Here is a 22,203-nt window from a genome sequence, read left to right as displayed (position 1 = left end):
GCTTCCAGGGCAGACCCCTAGTGGGGATGGGGGCTAAGCAGGAGCTGCCAACATGCTAAAGAGGAGGAAGAAATGTAAGAAAATGTCATTCAGAGCAGCCCCTGCCCTGCATTAGCACGCACCTCCTTAGCACGCCCCTGTGGCCCCCTCCCCAGCCTGGGCAGGGCCTGATTGCCCCCTGCTCAGCCTGGGTCTGAGCCCTGCCCCCCTCCCCAGTCTTGGGGTCTGGATTTGAGTGTGAGTGAGTTGGGGGAAGTAGGTCTCCTCTTCTGCTTGCCCAGGAGGGCTCTTTGGACAAGACATCTGAGTGCCTGACTGTCTGCCAGACTCTTGGCAGCAGCTCCAGATGCTGTGTAGATTCAACGGCTTTACAGTCACATCCCTTTGGAAACCTTTGCAACTCCCCCCTCCCAGCAAATCTCTGCCTGTGCACACGTACACACACACACACACACCATGCACACCTCTGCCTGTACACACACACACACATGCAAACCTCTGCCTGCACACACACACACACACACACACACACACACACCATGCACACCTCTGCCTGTACACGCACACACACATGCAAACCTCTGCCTGTACACGCACACACACATGCAAACCTCTGCCTGCACACACACACACACACACACCATGCAAACCTCTGCCTGTACATATACACACACACACATGCAAACCTTTGCCTATATACACACACACACCATGCTCACCTCTGCCTGTACACACACACACACACATGCAAACCTCTGCCTGTACATACACACACACACACCCATGCAAACCTCTGCCTGTACACACACACACACACACACACACACACACACACGCTCAGCCCTTCCAGCCTAACCTAGCCTTGCAGGGCTCCATGGCCAGCGGGACGCTCTGCCTGCCCTGGCATCTGCCTAATGTCTTTGCTTTCCTCTCTGCACAGTTGCCTGCTCCCTCAGGCCGGAGCTGCCATCTCTCAAGCCATGCGGTGTTCACCTCCACAAAGCCAGGGCAGGACAGCATGCCCTCGACACAGGGAGTGATGGCCAGGCACACTGCCCCGGAGAGCGTGCACCACTGTGCCCTGGCAAGGCGACAGCATTCCCTGCCTGGCACCCGGCTCAGAGCCTCTTGGGAGGGGCTCCTAGCATCCTTCTCTTTGCTCTGCCTCCTCCCAGCTCCCTGAGCCACTTCTCTTCTGGGCTCAGGCCTGCTGGCTGCCCTGGTCTCTGTCGCCCTGGCCCAGGTCTCTGCTCCTCCCCCATCCATGGAGGCGATAGCCTGTTCCTGCAGGTTTTCTTCTTCTTCTCCTCTGGCCTGCTAGCCAGATGCTGCCAGCCAGTTGCAGGCGCACAGGGATTCCCAGCAGAGCGTGTGGCACAGAGTCTGTGGGGGAGACTGGCATGTGCCGTGTAGGTCTCTGGCTGCATTTCCATCCCTGGTGCCCAGCTTGTGCTGCGAACTCTGCCTCCGCCCCTACAGACATTACGCCAGTGCAACCCTGCCCACGTGCTCTGCAAGCAAATTCTAGGGGCTCACAGATGTTTGAGAGCATGTGTGTGTGTGTGACTGTGAAGAAGGGCTGATAGTGCATGATAGTGTGTTAGGTGTCTACTCAGGGTGTGTGCACAGCATGTGGTGACTTTTTGTGTGTGGAGGGCATCTATCATGTAGGTGCCTGCCTGTCATGTATACACACATGCACAACACATGAGGTGCTGTTGTGTGTGTGCGCACCCAGTCTAAGTGGTGGGTCTGGTGTGTGTTTGGGGGAGTTGTCTATATAGGGGAATTTCTGTAACATGCTAAACGGTATTATACTGTTCAGCTACTCACTGGTACTGTGTAAAATATCTCATTTTAGCTGACCAAGTCATACTTGGCAGAGCAGCAAAGGGCCTTGGATGAACACACCTGGTGGGTTTACTTAAGCTCTGTAGTCAGGCCAGATTTGGCACAGAAGAACATGACACAGCATCAGTAGTAAACTAAGAAAAGGCACAGAAGGAAACCAGTAACAAAGGCTTCAGACAGAAGGAACAAAGCAACAAAGGCTTCAGGGTCCCATCAACATGCTACTCCTAAATGCCCCCCGAGACATTCAGCTTTGAGAAACCTTCATAATGACCAGACTGGAAGAAATATTTCGCTAGATTTTATGTTGTAAACAAACTTTGCAAAGAAATCAGCGATACACAAGTCATTTATTTTACAGGATGCAAGCAGAGCATATCTTTAAGACCTTTAACTTTACTGAAGGCACTCACAAAGATGATAATGAAAGGATTCTGGCTCTGTTTGATGCATACGTTATACCCCAGAGAAATCTGGTTTAGGAAAGAGCATGTTTTCACCAGAGAATTCGAGAACAGGGGGAAATGTTGAATGTTTTATAGGAGCTCTGCGTACATTGGCTGAAAGCTGTGATTTTGGGGAATGCAAAACACAGAACTATCAGAGGCAGGATGGTTACTGGGTTAACAGATATAAACTTTTCACCACAGCTACAAGGGTGTGTCTAGACTACATGGCTCCGTCGACGGAGCCATGTAGATGAGTTTACTCAGCAAAGGGAAATGAAGCGGCGATTTAAACGAGGCTTACAGGATCTGCCGACGAAGGGTGCTGGGGTCAGCAGATCCCCATCTAGACTGCCCTGCTGTGCCAACAAACAGCTGATCGGCACAGCGTGGCGGCCATTTTGATGTAAATGAAGCGGTGATTGTTTAAATCACCCCTTCATTTTCTTATGTCTAGTAAACTCATCTACATGGCTCTGTCGACGGAGCCATGTAGTCTAGACACACCTCAACTGAAGGGAGATTTAACCCTAGCCAGAGCTATACAGAGAGCCAAGCCCTCCATCAGAATTAGTTAAACAACCAAACAAAAGGCAGGAGCAAGTTGAAAAACCTAAAACTAGCTAAGAAGCTATGAATAGACACTTGCGTGTTAGAAGTTATCAGAAAACCCCTGAAGGAAGGAGAGAGAACTTGCAGGCTGAGAGGAACAAATTTCAGCCTACATGCGCATGCCATGGAAAAGTCACCCCCCCAAGAGATGATGTGTGGACTGCCAGGGGCGCATGGTGTGATAAATGTATGAAACATGAACACTTGGCAGCTGTTTGGTGCACGAAAGCAGTCAGGGAGTTGACCCACATTACAATCCAGTTTGTTCTAGATCTATCACTTGGGATGACACCGAGCCTGCCGGGAGAGTAAAACTGAATATTCCTAGCAAGACTGTGGACTTTAAAATGGACTAAGGAGATTTACCGTCACCTTCAGCCCCTCCCAAAGCTGAAGTCGCCCAACACAGATATGACAAGCCCTAGAAAAACGCTCAGCTGCATGGACGAGTTCACCACAGAAAAACGTACAAAGACAGAAGCATCCAGAGCACCTGGGATCCGAGGGTCACAAACCAACATCCTTCTCAGCCATAGCATAGCATCCAGGATGGACCTAGAACTTGACCGAGGATTTGATGATACCGGGCTTTTGAAAGGAGAAACAAACAGCACAAATTAGCTTCAGAGACAATGCTGAACTGAATAGAGTTGCCAGATGGTTTCAACAAAAATACCAGACACACTTGACATTACACCACAATCTACACTACATCTTATTTAGAAAATACCGGACATTTCTATTGTCTCAATTTGTTTCCCGAACAGAAAGCTCAAATACTGGACTGTCCGGTTCAAAACCGGACACCTGGCAACCCTAGAACCCAACCAGACAGCGTACAAAGAGTTCTGCCAGAAAGACCTTGGAAGAGACTCGCCACAGGGTAATGCAAATCCAGAAGCCGGCATTAGCTGGTCATTGTGGACTAACTGTCCAGGTGTATAGAGCGATAATGCATTAGGAAGTCAGAACATGTCACGGTCCTTATCAAGACACTGACGTGGACTTTTGCTCGCTTCAGTCTTCCAGAGCAGCATGTGATGGCCAATATGTCATCACTCACTGCAGCTGAATCTAAGTCCTTCCGGGGGGGGTAGGGGCGGAATGGGGGGGAGGGCACTTGGAAGTATTGTCTAGGTAGATCTCACTTAACCATTTCCCCGCCATTGGGTGTCCTTCGGGCACTGTCGCACCGTGGTCAGCCCTGCTCTTTGCCTGGGGCACGGAATAGGCTCCCACATGCTGTGGTCTCATTTTGGTTCGTGGGTTTCGCATGCCCGTGCTGGATGGTGGCCGTGGCCTGAGACAGGCAGGAGGTCAGACCGGAGTGGTACCTTCTGGCCTTAAGCTCTCTGACACTCCCCTCCAGAACCGAACCCGCAATCAGGTCTCTCACACTGGATCCCCGTTGGTCCAGCTTGCACCGGGACTGGGCATTACACCTACCTCCCCAGTCCCGGACCCCAGCTGGGTCCGCAGCAGAACTGCCTGCTCTATCCCCGCACCCTGTGTGTAGAACCAGACCCCTTCCCCTGCCAGGCTCTCTGGCCTCCCCCCACTGCCTGCTGCCCTTGTGTTTCTCTGCTGTGAATTACTTCTGGCCATTTTACTCCTGTGCAGAGGAGGATTAACTCCTCGCTGCACCAGAAATTAACAGAGCAAATCAGCCGCCTGCCCTGGCCATGCCGGACTCCGAGTGCCACCCCCACCAGCGGCTTACGTGGGGGGAACAAGGGGCTGGGTTAACACGATGAGGATTATCATTCCAGGCCGATTAATACACCCTAGGTGACAGATTTTTCACAGTGCTGGGGCAAGACGGGCAGGACGGCTCAGCGCGGGGGGAGGGCCAGCCAAGCAAGAAAGAGCCTCATTGACATTGCTTGGCCCAGCCAGGCGGAAAGGGTGGGGGAAGGGAACGGATAGGGTTGCCAGCCCTCCAGGACTGTCCTGGAATCGCCAGGAATCAAAGATGAAGCTGGATTGTTACGTCAGGGAATGGCCCCTCCAAGACGAAGTCCACCCCACGCAGACGACCCTACAGACAGAGCCACCAGCTCCCTTACTCCAGAAGGCTGCTCCAGCCCGGCGAACGGGGGAGGCACGGCAGCGGCGCATGGGCATGTCAGCCCGGGTATCAATGTGTGTGTGCACTGTGGGCTAGCGGCCCTGGGTCACAGCCTGGCCAGCTGCTGAGCAGCCTGGGCCCATTGCACGGGGAATTCCTCACATGCGGGGACTCACCTTGTGACCCGGGCGGAGGCAGAGTGGGTGGGCTGGAGGAGGGACAGGGCGTGGCTGGACGCTTTCACACCCTGGCTGTTCTCTGCCTCTGCAACGCCCCTTTGGAGCACAGCACAGGGTGACGAAGGGCTCACTCGCACCACCCGTCTGCCTGTGCGTGGGTGTGGGCACAAGCACAAGTGTGTGTGCGTGTGCCCATGCATGCAAGGAGACAGCCCATATCCCGCAGTGCTAGCCAGGGGGAGGGTGGTAGGGTGTGGCGGGCAGAGGCTGGGGGGTAGCTGATCCCCAGGTCTCTCGCTCCCTCCCGGTGAGTCCCTCTCACCAGGGGCTGCCACTTGCCTGAGGCCAGCTCGCCCTTCCCTGTGGGGATGCCAGCTCTGATTGCAGTGAGGTGTGTTTGGAGCAGGGGGAAGGACGGGACAGGTTGTGTGTGTTGGTGGGCGGGGGGGGGCGATTCCCCAGGAGCGCTTTTCCTCTCGTGCTCACCGCTCCTTCTGGGGTGGAGCTCTCTGTGCCTGGTATCGGCGCCCGGAGGCCGCTGGGTGGGCATCTCTGCACGTGGGAACACGTGTGCGATTGGTGGGGAATGAGTGTGCCCGGCTCGACATGCGGGGGGGGGGGGGGAGCGTGTAGGCATGTGCTCTACGTACACGCACTCTACATGCGTGTGTGTGCATGTACACATGCTGCTGTGCGTGGGTGTCCGCGTGGGTGCTTGGGCAGCCAGCCTGGTGTACTCTTGGGCAGACACTTGTGTTCCACTGGGTGGGCGGGGGCTGCACGTGGACCTAGATGGGCACAGCTGCAGAGGACGCATGTGCCACTTCGTGCACGTCTGTGTCCTCCCCCCAGCACTTGCCATGTGGGGTCCTCTGCACTTTGAGCCCCGAGTCACATGAACTGGGCTGGTTTTCTGCTCTGTTGCCCTCATCCGTGCCTGTGCATAATGACACATGAGTTCTGGCTGTCGGTGCTCTGGGCCCTGCACCCACGCAGGCCCCGGTGCTGAGCCTGGGGAGACAAACATGCACGCACCACCCTGCTGAAGCAGGTGCCTGCGGCTCATTGGACCCATTAGCCGCAGGCTGGGGCACTCTGCACAGCAAACACGCTTGTTTATTTGACTCAAACAAGCTGGTGTCCCTCATTAATCTCCTCCTGTCGGTGCACAGACCATCAGGTCCCTGCTGGCTGCAGTGGGGGCAGGAGAGAGATCCCCCTTGTGAGGGATCCCCCCCTTCTCCCTGCAGTGGGGCTGCCCCCCAACCCCTGTCAGGACATCCTCCTGGGCCCTGGCTGGAAGGAAGCCACACCACAGCAAGAAACCCCAGGCCAAAGCAGCCCTTGCTCTGCCCCTCTGCAGGCCTGGGACAGGCCCGGGCGGCCGATCCCTGCCGTAATGTTTACCTGGGGAAGAGGGGTCTTTCTGCTGTTGCACATCGCATTTTCTGCTTGGCCACTTCCATCTGTGTCCCTGCATAATGATTTTTTATGCTACATTAATTGAACACACTGCAGCAAGCTGAGAAGGCCGAGACCCCGGGCTTTTTAATTGTGTCAAAGAAAATTCTGTACACTTGCTCTTTCATTAGCAGCCAGCGTTCGGGATGGTTTGGGGTGGATCTCGCAGCAGGGGCAGGGCTAGAGGGGCGCGGAGAGGGCGCGGCGGTGGGAGAGGGGATCTCGCTGCAGGGCAGGGGGTAATGGGGGTGGGGGGCTCCAGGCTGGGAGAGGGCACCGAGGGGCATAGGGATTGCGGTGGGTCTCACAGCAGGGGAGGGGGCATGTGGAGGTGAGGCAGGGTCTCAGAGGAGGGAGAGGCTGGAAGGGGAACAGGGAGGGATTGGCTGAAGGCTGGGTGCTACGCAGGGCTGCTGCCATTGTGGCCAAGTGGGGTCCCTCTAGTCATGGGAAGAAACAACCCCCCCCCACCAGTCTCAGGGTGGGATGCCACATGCCTCAGCTGCACATAGAGGGGCGGGGGGATGAGAGAGACATGGACAAGATGGGAGGGGCTGAGGAGCCTTCTCTGGCCAGGCATGGGCTCCTGGCTGGCGATGTTCCGCTGCAGCCCAGGCATCAGGCTTAGGGGCACGTGAAGGGGCAGGAGAGGGGGAGAGGTGAGATTCAGGACCAGGTGGGGAGCAGAGATCACCCTGCCCCTGACACTCCATCCCTGAGATCCCTGCCCCCGACACCCCGTCCCTGAGCGCCCTGAAATCCCTGCCCCCTGACACCCTGCCCCGAGCGCCCTGAAATCCCTGCCCCCGACACTCCGTCCCTGAGATCCTTGCCCCCGACACCCCGTCCCTGACCGCCCTGAAATCCCTGCCCCGACACCCTGTCCCTGAGCGCCCTGAAATCCCTGCCCCAGGATTCACACCCCACCCCTGGGCTCCCCACCCAAGATTCCCAGCCTGCCCTGAGCGCTCTGGGCTCCCTGACCCATGACACTGAGCTGGGTTGCGTCCCGCCTCGAAGTGCAGCACTGGGCCCGCATTCCCCCGCCCGCCCCCTCCGGCTGGGGGAGTGTGTGAGCCAGAGGGTTAAGTGGTTTGTTTGTGTTCCGTGAATGGCCAGGAGAGACTAACAAGGCAGAGCGAATGGGGGTGAAGGGCTGTCCAGACGGGAACTGACAGCTCGATTTCAGGCTTGTCAGGCCTGCCTCTGGGGGCATTCAGGAGGGACATTCTTTCCCGGCGCACCCTGCTCCCCTGGCTGCAGACACAGAGACGGGCGAGGAGCTGCCAGCACTGGGCACCCGGAACCGCTCGCGGGAACAAAGCCCCTTTGGGGAGCTGGCCGGCAGCCCTGTGGCCAAGCCAACTCCAGGGACCACAGGCCGGCTCCAGGATCCTAGCTCCTTGCTCATCACCCAGCTACCAGTGCAGCGAGGTTCCCACCCACGGCTGGGGCGCGGGAACGATGTGGTCAGTGCCCCAGGACGCTGGGCCTGGATTCCCATGTGTTGTCCTTCCTGCACTTACACCTCGCAGCAACCAGCTGCAGGACTTGGCCAGGGCTTCTGGCTGCCCCGGGTGCAGGGGATGCCTGGGGCTGTTGGTTTGCTTTGCGGATCCCCTCAGCCGCCCACGGCAGGCCGCGAGGGGGCAGCCCTGAGCCTGCCTTCCCCCCTCCCAGCCGGCTCCCTCACACCTCCCTGCACTAAGTGGCCTCCAGTGTTTGCAAACACTGCCGAGTGGGAGGGCGAGGCTCTCGCCCCGCTCCCCAGCTGGCGGCTTTGTGCCTCGCGGGGGCCTAATTGCCATACACCGGGTGGGTTGCTCCCCTGCTCCTTTCACTGCTTCTGAATCAGCGCGACAGGCCGAGCGGCGCGGCCTCTGCTCCTCTCTGTGCTGGGGCCCATTCAGTCCTGGGCCCCCCCCGGCCTCACTGCGCCAAGACAGAGAGTGCTAGGTGTCCACATGGGCAGCCAGGGAGACAGGCCCGGGAAGGGGGTAGCACTCCGCCCACCCCGCAGAGGTAGCCAGAAGCAGTCACCCACGGGCGGCCGCTCACACCTGGGCTTGCTTGCTCATGCTGCCTCCCCCAGCTGTGTGTTCTCACCTGACACTCCTGCATACACATTCATACCCCGTTGTACACCCCCCTGCCACACCCTCCCTTGTAGGTATTCAGACACACCCCTACCTGCTCATCAAAGCTTCCCCACCCCTCCTCTCTCCCCAGCCCCTCCTTGGCGGCCTCACCTGTGGGCATCACAGCTGGGAGGAGTGCCCATGCTCCCAGAGCACTGCCAGTTGGCACCAATGTGCCCGAGGCCCTGATAACACGGACCCGACTGATGTTCCAGACCACGGCACCGAGTGCTGGTGCCACAGGATTTTTACCCAAGCCTGCAAGCATCTCTGTGTCTCCTCTCCCCGCCAGTGCTCCACTGTCAGCATCTCCAGGCCAGGCTGAACGTGCAGCTTTCTTCAGGGCCCCTGGCGCAAAGGCAACGGACGAGGGGGTCTTCCCGCATAAGCACGCCTGCTCCTTTGGGATCGGCATGGCCGGAGAACATTACAGGAAATCTAGTCTAAAGCGAGGAGGCAGCATCCACAACTCCGGTCTCTGTCTGTCTAGCTCCCTGTGCCTAGGCTGTGTCCTTTGCCAGAGCCTCTGGAAAGACTCACTGAGCACAGAGCCATGGGAATGAAGTGTGCAGAAGATTCCTCCTTCCCCCCCTCCCCGCCCCCGCCAGTACAGCTCTCCCGGGCTGTGTCCATGAGGGGCCGTCTCTACAGCAGTTTGTGTCTTACCTGGAGCACAACTGAGCCATCTTTGCTTAGTCTGCGTCCAGCCTTTCTCCATGTCTGGCCACATCCACTTGCCTGCCTCGTCTCCTGCTTTGCCTCTCCATGCCTCTGTCATTCCCTCTTATGGCTCAACCTCTCCCCACCCCCATCAGCTAAGCACAGGTAGTCTCCTTGCATTCCCCTCCTCTCCCCACCTCCCCAGGGACTTCTCTTCACGGAAGAACATGGAGCCACCCAAAGCATGACAAGCACCTCTCCAGGTCAAGAAGAGAAGCCTTTGTCACACACTTGCAGCTGACCATTTGGATAGCACTCTGAGATGCCCCAGGAGCGGAGCCCATTCCCAATAGCATTTGCGTCTCTTTACAACCATAGAGTCAAATTCTTAGCTGGTTGTCAATCCGAACAGTGCTACTGCAGTCAATGGCGGGAGGTTGATTTACAGCAGCTGAGAATCTAGCCCGAATGGTTCATGAAAAGTTGCTAACATAAACTTTGACTCGTTTAACCTTACTTGTCAGCTTGCATGTCCTACATTTAATACGGCGCTTTTTTTTTTTTAACGTCCAAGAATGCAGCTGCCGCTTCTTCAATATCTTTTCTCAGCTACTGGCAGTGGCGTATGGCTCTGTTTAAATCCTGTATATCAATGCAGATCCGGACTTTATTTAGCTTTTCAGTTATGTACACAGAATTAACCCAGGCTTAGGTTGCTCTCTCTTTTCAATATCCCCCCAGCTTTCCCATAGTATCATGTTCAGCATTTCAGTTATTTGCTAGGGAGAGTCATAGTTTCCTAGAGGTGGAACCATTTGAGTTACTGAGTTGTCTTCATAGCCTCCTTCCAAACCACCTAGCCCATGGAAGATATCAACTGAGTCTCACATATCGCTGTGCGCATTCCTGACGGCAAACACCTTTTTAACAAACTTCATAGCGAGGCAGGATTTGAGTCATAACACAGATGGTTCCTTTGCATTTACGGACTGGAATGTTTATTAAGTGATTCTAGTTTTGTGAAGAGTTGTAAGGGTTACTTTCTGTTGTTCTGTCTGTCAGGAATGGGAAATGAACTCGGCTTTAAGCTAGATTTTGAGGCAGTTTCCTTAGCTACAGTGTGCAATCCAGTCCTGGGGTTAACATTGTCTAGTGTAAAGGATACAGACCTGCTGTTTCTGAGATGGCGGACAGTCTTGCTTTGAGCTGAGTGACGCTTCTTTGAGCACGGCGTGTTTTTGCTGAATTTATGGCAAACTTAACTAAGAGCTGGGAAATGTCTTGGCTCGTGAGCTTGACCACATCTAGTGGAGAGGATTTCTGCCTGTCAAAACCCCCTTGGATTCCTGATTCCTTAGCTCTTTCCCTGGCCAGGCGGTTCATTTTGTTCCAGGCCTGAGTCTGCCGCCTTGTCTGGCTCCCGGCAAAGGCAAAATCAGCCTCCCACCGCGGCTTGTGTCTCACGCCGACGTTGAGGGTGCCAGCCTCATCGTTTTCCGAGGGGCCCCTCCACCCCACAGTCTTTGTGAACCACACGTGCAATCAGCTCCGTCCTGGTGCGCTTGTTGATGAAAAAACCAGGGAGTCTTTTGCAGGAGACTCGGGGTCAGGAGGGTCTCTTGCTGTGTCCGTGAAGTGTGCAGCATGACACCTGCCCCCCATCCTGACAAGCCTCGGGGTGTTGCTGTAGCACAGATAACACATTGAAATTATACTAGAGAGGCGCTTTGAGGGACCGGCCTCCTCTGCAGCATGGGGTGCCTGCCCTCACATTGCTGCTTGGGTCACACTCAGGCTCCTCTGTGCTAAATGCCCAACTAGCTAAGACTATCCCTCCCACCTGTGTGTGGGCAGGAAACTGTGCCCCCTCTTATCTGACATGGACCCATCCACAGGGCCTGAACCACCCGGCTCAGGTACTGCAGACGCTGAGGCTGCTGGACCTGACAACCGGTGACAGATTAACTGAGCCTGTGCCCATTATGGGACCCCCGAAGGATTGCTATGTAGAAGTGAGGGGGCGCCGAACCCTCCACCTGCCCTGGGCAGGGGCTAGGGTGCCTAAGATCAGCCCCTGGCCCATGTCCCCATCCCCTTACCCTCAGCCAGCCCACTGAAACTGGCCAAGGAGGGGAGAAGCAGGAGGCAGGATCCTTTCAGGAGCTGGGCCTAGCCTGCGGAACTCGCTGCCACAGGAGGAGAAAGCAGGCGCCTCACCCTGCCTGACCTCAGCCCATAACTCAGCTCTGCCCCTCACATGCCAAACGCCGCTCAGCACGACTGCCAGTCTTTCTTCCACGGGCAAGAGGGGCTGTTGTCCTGGCTAAATACTCAGGGGCTGCCTGGCCCCTGCATTAGTTGCTGGGGTCTGGTCAGTGTCTACGTAAACAGGCAGGTAAATGAGCAGCATTGTGCTGTCTTGTCAGGGTGTTAACCATAATTATTCTATGTGCATTTCCCCAGCGTCCGGCACCCCCGAGGTGCCCTGGAGACATGCCTGAGACGCGCCAGTTGCTATATCCACTCCAGGTGGCGGGGGCGGGCGTGTTTGGGGAGATGATTTTGGTTTGGCTTTCAGCACCAGGGCCCTTTGCTGGGCCCACATAGCGCCCAGGCCTCGTCTCTCAGCACAGGCCCGGGTGCAGCCTGCAGGGGGGCGAGGTGCGGCCCAACACGCCTGAGCCTCAACACGCCTAGCAGCTGAGGAGCTGTCTAATCCCCAGTTTAATGCATGTATCGGGGGTGGGTCGCCTGGGAGCTGGGGGCGGCTGTGGGGCGGAGGGCGGGGGGAGAAGCTGTGCGTTTTTGGCCAGAGCCGTGTGGGGTTGCTCTTTTCTAGCACCTTTCTGCAGCGTAAATCTCCCCCGGCCCCCGGGAATGACCCTCCCTCAGCGCCGCCACTAAGCCCTTTGTAATGGGATTTCATGGCAGAGCTGGCAAATTAGGGGAGAAATGAATGTGCTTAAGCCCCTGATTTCCTTTCGGGCTGGTTCCCTCGCTTAGGCCCAAGGGGCTGCGCGAGAACCGCGTCGAACAAAGGAGACAATCACTGCCTTTTATCTCCGGCTCTTAGAAACCGGAGCCAGCATGGGAAACCCCCACAGCAAGCGGGGGAGGGGGCCAGCCCTGAAAGGAGCCCCCGAGTGGTGGGAGAAGGGGGATGAGGAGCGATGGGAGGGAAACCGGGGGGAGGAGAGGAGGGATGTAGGGTCAGGAAGGGGAGCCTGGGGATGGGAGGAGAGCTGGGCTGAGAGGGAGGGGAGGGGTTCCCATGCCATAGGTCCAAGGCATCCCAGTGAGCCTCAGAAAAGGTCAGTGGTGCCAAAGGGCTCAGCCAGGGAAATCTCTGGGGGCTGGGACTGGGGGGCCAGGCTGGGGCTCACCCTGCCCTGCGATGCAACCCATGTGTGCTCCAACCCTAATTACTGACAGTTGTCACCCCCCTAGTGCCCCCGACTCGGCACAGGGCAGGCCCGGCCCTGCTCCCTGTTAGCCAAGTAGGGCAAGCGGCACAAGGTACCAGTCTCCTGGGGGCTGCCATGGCAACAGGGAGGTGCAGGGGGGCGGGGGCAGACAGGCGCACGTGCACAGTTTGCAGCCGTGCCGAGCGGGGCTGCGCTCCGGGATGAATGTTATTCCAGCCGAGGACTTCATTAGCGCGAGCAAATGCACGCCATAAATACTCATTAATTTGCCAGCTAATTGATGTCCTTCAAAGCCTGTTTATTCTGCAGCCCATTGCTCTGTTTAGGGCGCGCTCACCTCGTTTCCCTTTATGGCGCGGTAATTAATCAGCTATTGTGCATTTTTACTGGCTCCCAGCTCCCTGAGGCGGGCACAGGCCGGCCTGGCCTGTCTCTCCCCGGCAGCTCGGGGATCCTCTCCCGCCGGCAGCCTTTGGGCCTGGTGGGCTTTCCCATTGGCTTCCTCCCTGTCAGGCATATTTCCGCTCTGGCGGAGGATTCAGCTCCTCTGCCGGCTCCTCCGTGCTTTCCCGTAAGCCTCGAGCTCCAGCCATGGACCCAAGGGCGGCTCTCGTCCACTCCCCCTGGGGCCCCTCTCCCCACTCCAGGGGCAGCCCTCCGTGCCCCATGTATGTAAGTCAGCATCCCTTCCAGCCTCTAATGGGGGAGCGAGAGGTGGAAAGACCCATTTAGAGAACCCACTGGAATTCTCCCCTCCCCCTGGCCCCTAGAGCCAGGGAACGTTGGAGGGGAAGATGGACTCAGACCGGCTCAGAGCTCAGTGCCTCCATCCCAGAGTTCGGAGGGGACATGAGGCAAGCAGAAGGGGCCTAGCAGAGGCAAGCTCAGAGACTGGTGGCTCCTCCTAGAAAGGCTGGAAAGGTGGGGGGTGATCAGGGCTCCCAGCATAAAGGCTCCTTCCCGCAGGAGCACCTGGGAACAGCTGTGCAATGGGTGGGGTCTTTCTTGCCCACACAAGCTGCTGGCAATGCCTATGCGCCGGCGGACGACAGCGAACGCCCAGCCCTGGGACAGGAGCCGTGCCTGGCGAGGCGGCGAGCGCCTTGGGGGAGGCCACCGAGCTCAGCAGAGTCCCCGTTAATGACACGGCCGGGCACAGCGTGGGAGAGAGCCCGCGCCCCTCCGGACTGCAGAACAGATGGGCCGAGGTTGCCGCGGCTGGAGCCACTTGCAGCTGGCGCGCCCAGCCCTGCACAACCGCTGCCCGGCTGTCAGACACTGCCCCCTTTACTCCTTGGGAGCTAACACGTTATTTACAGGCCTGCTGCTCCGTCTGCCCAGCTCGGACGTTAGCCTCCGTGAGGCCCATGAATCACCCCGCACCCCAGTGGCAGGAGTGGGGAATCCAGCCAGAAAGCTACGGCTCAGCCCATGCCAGCTGCCGCCCTGCTGCCCTCTGGCCTCCCGCGCCCTGGATGGGACAGAGTGGGGCAGGGAGGGGACAGGTGAACAAGGGGAGATGCCTCCAGGAAGGCTCTTGCTCTCCGCCAGTGAGCCCCCCCGCAGAGATGGCTCTTGCAGCAGCTCTGGCAGCCTCCCCTCCCCTGGCTCTCAGCGCCTGTGCTAGATATCGGGTGCCGCGTGATGGGCAGGTGGGAAGCCAGGCCGGGGTGGCCGGCACGTCCTCTCTGCTGACCCGGAAGGGAGGCAGCTGCCGCGGGATCGATGCGCCTGCCTTTAGCAGGCAGGGGAGTGGCTCCCAGGTGTCCAGCAGCTCCATCACAGCGGGTGGGGCTGCTGCTCCGTATTGATCGCCCCCCCCCCCCCCCGGAGAGCAGCCAACACGCTCCCTGGCTCCAGCCACACCAAACCGCCCACCCGGAAGCTCTGCACACGCTCCTGCTCCCGCTGCCAGGGCCTCGCTGGGAAACGCCCGCTCCAGCTGTATCCCCACCAGAACAAAGGGGTCCAGTCCCTCGCGACCCCACAGAACTCCCAGCTCCGGGGAGGGCTCCCCTGCCCCTCTCAGAGCCCCATTGCCAGCTCCACCCTGGGAGCACCCTGCCCATCTCGCCCTGGCTCACTGGCAGCCATTCTTTTGCCTGCTGTGTGTCATGTCCTCCCGCTGCTAAGGGATCTCGGGGGGCTGCCAGCGGGTCTGCTGCAGTGGCACAGAGCCCCCATCCGTCTAACCAGAGGAGACTTTGCTTGGCCCCGATTCCCATGGTGCAGCTCAGCTGGGAGTAGACGGCACCAGTCCTGCCTATTGGCAGGAGCAGATTTGGGGCCCGGGGCAGGGCCATGGTAGAGAGGAGATGGGGGCCCGGCTGGCACATCGTGGGGCGGCTGGTGCAGTGGGTGTGGCAAGATCCCTGGGGTTCTGCCCTCCCAGCGCGCCAGGCACAGCCCGGCACTTACCCTACCCCCCCTTTGCCAAATTGCACGGACAGGTCCCTTAGCAATGCGCCACCATCACGCACCACTGAGCCAGCAACAGGGCTCCGGGGAGGGCTGGCCACTCCCAGGCCAGTGCCCCAGGCCAGCAGAGTCCTGCTCCCAGCCCCACTCCTGCCCTAACCACTAGACTCCACTCCCTTCTTGGGCTGGGGATGGAACCCAAGTGTCCTGACACCCAGCCCTTTCCTTCCCTAACCACTAGGAAGTGCTCCCCCCCAGGAAGGAAGGACTCTAGGCCTCTCTATCCCCCCCAAGGAGTGGGAGGAGGAGTGAAGCCCAGCCAGGCGTGCCCGTGTTAGGGCACAGTGGGGCGGGCCCAGGGTTAGCAGGCTGCTCGCCGGGGCCCTGGTAAATGCCTGATTTATTGCTTTCCCTTAAATGACGCCATTAAGCGCACGGGCCGGAGTCGGATGCACAGCTGCTGGAGCAGATCAGCGCTGATTAATGTTGTGCAACTTGTTATATTGTCAGATAATTATTCCCAAACTGGCTGACTTTTCTGCTAAGTGGCAGTGCTTAATTGCGTTTTTAATTACACTGTAATAATTCCAGCCCCATCGAGCAGGAGGCTGCAGGGGGTTTTTTTTTTGGAGGGCGGAAGGAGGTGCCGGGAGCTGTAACCTGTCTGAGGAGGGAGAAGGGGTTCTCACAGCAACCCCGCCTGCTGGGAGGCCCTTGCTCCAGCTAAGGGGGCATGTACCCCGTTGCACTCACACACCAGGGCCCTGTCCTCGGGCAGAGGCTGGATCCAGGCATCAACGGTGCAGCAGGGAGTAAGAAATGGAGCCGGAGCCGCTGTGCAAAAAGGGGGCGCAGACGGGTACCCACTTCCCACACCGGAAGGGGATGGGGATCAGTGACCCCACCAGGTGTCACCAGCTCTGGGCGACCCCAAGGGAGGGGCATCAGACTTGCCTAGGGCTGCTCCGAGCCTGGGAACCCTGCAAACAGCAGGCTTGAGTGAGCCCCCCCGGCAGCCAGAGAACTGGGGGGGAAGAAACCCTGAGTACTGTGCACACACAAATACACATCCCCACAACTGCCTCCTCCACACAGCTTCCCAGTGCTGTCCATAAACACACACACACCCCAGCTTGCGCTGCATGCACACACACACACCTCAAGCCTTGCCCATACACAAACACACAACCCCACAACTGCCTCCTCCACACAACCTCCCAGTTCTATCCAGAAACACACACAAACTCGCATCCCTCAAGCATTGTCCACACACACACACACACAACCTCTTGGCACTGTGCAGCCATGCATACAAACCCTGCACAATACTTGAATGCCTTTTCCATATACACACAACGTCTCGGACCTGTACACACACACATACACACACACAGAGCACCTCACAGTGTTGTGCGCACACAACCTCCACAAAACTTCAGGGCTGTTTATACACACATACTCACTCTCGCGCTCCTGGCACAGTATACACATACACACACCCACAACCCCCAAGCTGACACTCCCCTCCTCATGCCTCTCTTAGACAACACCTCCCCTCCCTTGCAGCCTCCTGGTGTTCTTCACACACACACACAAAAGCTGACAACTGCCCTGCACCATTCACACACGTCCACCCAACCCCTCAGCCCGGTCCCTCACCCCTCAGCCAGCGCAACACCTCTAAGCCGCTCAAACACATGCACACGTCCGCACCCCTGCAGTGCTGTCCCTACACTGACACACACACGTTCAACCCCGAGAGCCCTCTCCCGCTCCCAGGGGTCCTGAGCACTGACAGGCCCTCGGCCCTGCAGCCCTGACAAGCACCCAACAGGCAGCTCCGTGTTCACGGTCCCAGAACGAGCGCCTGTTCCAGCCGAGTGATGGCCTAAATTCACCCGTCACTCCGCACGCTCCCCCTGTGGGCGCTGGGAAGGGGCGCGCCAGCCGTTCTGGGGAGAGGCGCCTTGGCTCCCCCCTAATAGGAAAGGAGCACTGAGCGGCAGCATCTAATCGATAGAGCGGCTGAGTGTGAAGGCTCCGGCGCACTGGAGGGAAGGGGCCGGTAATTGGAAATGCAGCCCTTGGTGCAGACAGATACCCAGGGCCCCTGACAGCTGCCTCGTCCGCGCTGCCAGCCGGGAGGGGCTGCGGCTGCTACCTGAGGGCGGGGGCTCCCCGTCTGCAGCTGGCGGCCCGGCTGGGCCCCCCGGGGAGAGCTGTGCCAGCCACCCTGACCCAGGTGTGGACAGGGCGTTCCCGCCTGCCGCCCTCGGGAGGGAGAGGAGGAGGCAGGAGGCCCCATCCCTGAATTCGGATTACAGGGCTCCTGCACGGTGCTGTCCCTGTGGGAGGGGCGCTTCCTGCAGGGAAGGGAGAAAGGCGCCCGCATGGCTGACTGGGTCACAGGCCCGTCAGAGGGAGAGGGGCTGGCTGTGGACAGGAGCTTCTGGCTAGATCCTCTGAGGTCGGCCGTGGCTCCTCCCGCGCTAGTGCAGCCCTGCCCTGCTAGCTCTGCTGAGGCCCCTCGCTCCCGACCCGCAGCCCCCTCTACCCCCGCCCTGGGCCCCCACACCCAGCCCGCAGCCCCCTCTACCCCCGCCCTGGGCCCCCACACCCAGCCCGCAGCCCCCTCTACCCCCGCCCTGGGCCCCCACACCCAGCCCGCAGCCCCCTCTACCCCCGACCTGGGCCCCCACACCCAGCACGCAGCCCCCTCTACCCCCGCCCTGGGCCCCCACACCCAGCCCGCAGCCCCTTCTACCCCCGCCCTGGGCCCCCCACACCCAGCCCACAGCCCCCTCTACCCCCACCCTGGGCCCCCCACACCCACCCCGCAGCCCACCCTGGGCCCCCCACACCCAGCCCACAGCCCCCTCTACCCCCACCCTGGGCCCCCACACCCACCCCGCAGCCCACCCTGGGCCCCCACACCCAGCCCGTAGCCCCCTCTACCCCAGCCCTGGGCCCCCACACCCACCCCGCAGCCCACCCTGGGCCCCCACACCCAGCCCGTAGCCCCCTCTACCCCCGCCCTGGGCCCCCCCACACACAGCCCACAGCCCCCTCTACCCCCGCCCTGGGCCCCCCACACCCAGCCCGCAGCCCCCTCTACCCCCGCCCTGGGCCCCCCACACCCAGCCCGCAGCCCCCTCTACCCCCGCCCTGGGCCCCCCACACCCAGCCCGCAGCCCCCTCTACCCCAGCCCTGGGCCCCCACACCCAGCCCGCAGCCCCCTCTACCCCAGCCCTGGGCCCCCACACCCAGCCCGTAGCCCCCTCTACCCCCACCCTGGGCCCCCACACCCAGCCCGCAGCCCCCTCTACCCCCGCCCTGGGCCCCCACACCCAGCCCGCAGCCCCCTCTACCCCCGACCTGGGCCCCCACACCCAGCACGCAGCCCCCTCTACCCCCGCCCTGGGCCCCCACACCCAGCCCGCAGCCCCTTCTACCCCCGCCCTGGGCCCCCACACCCAGCCCGCAGCCCCCTCTACCCCCGCCCTGGGCCCCCCACACCCAGCCCGCAGCCCCCTCTACCCCCGCCCTGGGCCCCCCACACCCAGCCCGCAGCCCCCTCTACCCCAGCCCTGGGCCCCCACACCCAGCCCGCAGCCCCCTCTACCCCAGCCCTGGGCCCCCACACCCAGCCCGTAGCCCCCTCTACCCCCACCCTGGGCCCCCCACACCCAGCCCACAGCCCCCTCTACCCCCGCCCTGGGCCCCCACACCCAGCCCACAGCCCCCTCTACCCCAGCCCTGGGCCCCCCACACCCAGCCCGCAGCCCCCTCTACCCCAGCCCTGGGCCCCCACACCCAGCCCGCAGCCTACCCTGGGCCCCCACACCCACCCCGCAGCCCACCCTGGGCCCCCACACCCAGCCCGTAGCCCCCTCTACCCCAGCCTTGGGCCCCCCACACCCAGCCCGTAGCCTCCTCTACCCCCACCCTAGGCCCCCCCACACACAGCCCACAGCCCCCTCTACCCCAGCCCTGGGCCCCCCCGCACCCAGCCCGCAGCCCCCTCTACCCCCACCCTGGGCCCCCCGCACCCAGCCCTCAGCCCCCTCTACCCCAGCCCTGGGCCCCCCCGCACCCAGCCCACAGCCCCCTCTACCCCAGCCCTGGGCCCCCCCGCACCCAGCCCGCAGCCCCCTCTACCCCCGCCCTGGGCCCCCCACACCCAGCCCGCAGCCCCCTCTACCCCCGCCCTGGGCCCCCCACACCCAGCCCGCAGCCCCCTCTACCCCCACCCTGGGCCCCCCACACCCAGCCCGCAGCCCCCTCTACCCCCGCCCTGGGCCCCCCACACCCAGCCCGCAGCCCCCTCTACCCCCGCCCTGGGCCCCCCACACCCAGCCCGCAGCCCCCCTACCCCCGCCCTGGGCCCCCCACACCCAGCCCGCAGCCCCCTCTACCCCCGCCCTGGGCCCCCCACACCCAGCCCGCAGCCCCCTCTACCCCCGCCCTGGGCCCCCCACACCCAGCCCGCAGCCCCCTCTACCCCAGCCCTGGGCCCCCCACACCCAGCCCGCAGCCCCCTCTACCCCCGCCCTGGGCCCCCCACACCCAGCCCGCAGCCCCCTCTACCCCCGCCCTGGGCCCCCCACACCCAGCCCGCAGCCCCCTCTACCCCCACCCTGGGCCCCCGCACCCAGCCTGCAGCCCCCTCTACCCCCACCCTGGGCCCCCCACACCCAGCCCGCAGCCCCCTCTACCCCAGCCCTGGGCCCCCCACACCCAGCTCGCAGCCCCCTTTACCTCCGCCCTGGGCCCCCACACCCAGCCCGCAGCCCCCTTTACCCCCGCCCTGGGCCCCCACACCCAGCCCGCAGCCCCGTCTACCCCAGCCCTGGACCCCCCGCACCAAGCCTGCCAGTGCCTCTCGTTCCCCACCCGCAGCCCCCTCTACCCAGCCTTGGACTCCTGCTCCCAGCTCGGCCAGTGCCCCGCACTCCCGACACACAGCCCCCTGCTACCTCTGCCCGGGGGTCCCTACGCAGCTCTGCAGACGGTGGCTTGGGGGTGACGGGGGGCAGGACTGCTCAGGGGAGGCAGAGGGAGCCCAAGACCCTGAAGGCTGGACCCCCTCCCAGGAGAGTTTCCTGCTGCTTTGAGAGCTGGAGCCAGGTTCAGCCAGCACAGGGACCCCTCCCCACTCAGCCCAAGGGACGGGCTGCCCCCTCCCCGTGCCCAGCTGGGGCTGCCAGAGGGAGTCACCTGAAAGAGTCTTTATCCCCCGCCCCGCCCCCGCTGGTCCCTCCCCTCCCCCCATCCGGCCTTTGCCAGGGCTGGGGGCAGGTTGGGGCATCACTTCCCTTCTGCTGGCTGCGGGGTCAAGGGTCGATGCCGTTAAAATTCTTCCACCTCTTTAACTCCCCTGAGCCACAGGGGCCAGCCCGTGTGATGGGGATAGCAGGGGACAGTGGCGGGGCGAGGGGGGGATCCGCCCCCTGCAGAGAGCAGGACACAGACCCAGGCTCCCCCCAAACCTCGGGAAATGGGAGTCAGTCTTGGGGAAAAGGGGAGCAGGGCTTGGGGGGGGGCAGTGTCCCACTGCCCCAGCCTGAGAGGACGGGCTGCTGGAGGGGGTAGTACCTGCCAGGCCTACATGGGGTGGTGGGCAGCAGAGGCAGAGGGCGTGGGGGGGGGTAGCCCCCCCACCCCCAGCTAATGGCCCCCTCACCACTTTGCCTGGGGCCCCCATCCCTGCTCCATTCGGTTCAGGTGTTTGCGCACCGCCCAGCACCCCCACAGGCCCCAGGGGTGCCCCAGCAGAGGTTCCAAGCCCCCCCCCCCCCCGTGGTGCATAAGGGGCTGGCTGGAGGCTGTGTCACCCCAGCACCCCACAGATCCATCACAGCCCCTGCCTGACCTCTTCCCCTGCCACTGCCCTCGGCCCGGCGGCCCCGGTGACCTGCCCTCTGAACCTGCACCGGGCGCGCTGGCCTGGGAGGGCCCTGTATTTACCTTATTTATCTGGCAGATGCTCCCTGTCAGCGCTGGCAGGCACACAATGGGCAGGAAGCCCCAGGGCCTCAGGTGCAGGCAGTCACCTGTGGGTCAGCCGGCCCCCTCCCAGCCCCCTTATCTCCTCGGGAAACAGCCCCCTGCTGCTGCGCCACTGCCCACAGACAAAGAGCGAGGCTCTGCAGAAACGGGCAGGGCAGAGATGGCAAGGGCCCTGCCTGGGAGGCTGCAGGGCTCCGGCCGTGGCATGAGGACAGTGGAAGGGCTGCTCTCCCAGCCTAGCAAAAGGGGCAGTGCAGCCGAGGGAGTGCAGCGGCCGGGGGGGCAGAGGACGGAGGTCACGTAGGGAGGCTACACACTGATGTGGGGGGTGAAGCTCCGGAATGAATGAACACGCTCCCCCCACAACACAGCACACACCCGTGCCGCACACCATCACACGTCGCCCCCACACAGCACCACCGACATCCGCGCAACACCCCCACCATGCCCACGACACCACACACAACCAAGCGTGCCCGCCTGCAACACACAGCTTCCCCCCTCCACCGGGCCCCACAAAGACACCCCCCACTACACACCCGCTGCCTTCCCACCGGCAGAAGGGCAAAGTGTGTGAGGCCTGGTCCCCCGGGGGGCTGACGTTGCTGCAGCCCAAGCACAGATGTGCCTGCAGCAGCCTGGTGAGCAGAGAGCCACTTCTGCTGCACAGCACGTCCCCCTCCCCTCCCTTCCTCGAGCCCACCGCATCCGCACCAAGCCACACACCTGACAGGCGACCTGCAGGCTGAGCTCCCAGAACGCAGCCCCGGCACTCGACCCACACACACGTCCTGACACCCTGCACCCCTGACAAATCTACAACACCCAACATACCCGACACTAACCACACACGGACACCAGACACACTATGCTCACAGGAACCTCCACACACATCGCAACACCAGCACACACCAGACACCTCCAGTGCCCAATAA

The sequence above is a fragment of the Pelodiscus sinensis genome, chromosome 10, assembly GCF_052426305.1.
Source record: "Pelodiscus sinensis isolate ZL-2025 chromosome 10, ASM5242630v1, whole genome shotgun sequence".
NCBI lineage: Eukaryota > Metazoa > Chordata > Testudines > Trionychidae > Pelodiscus > Pelodiscus sinensis.
The sequence above is the reverse complement of the archived record's forward strand: the minus strand, read 5'-3'. Positions refer to the sequence as shown.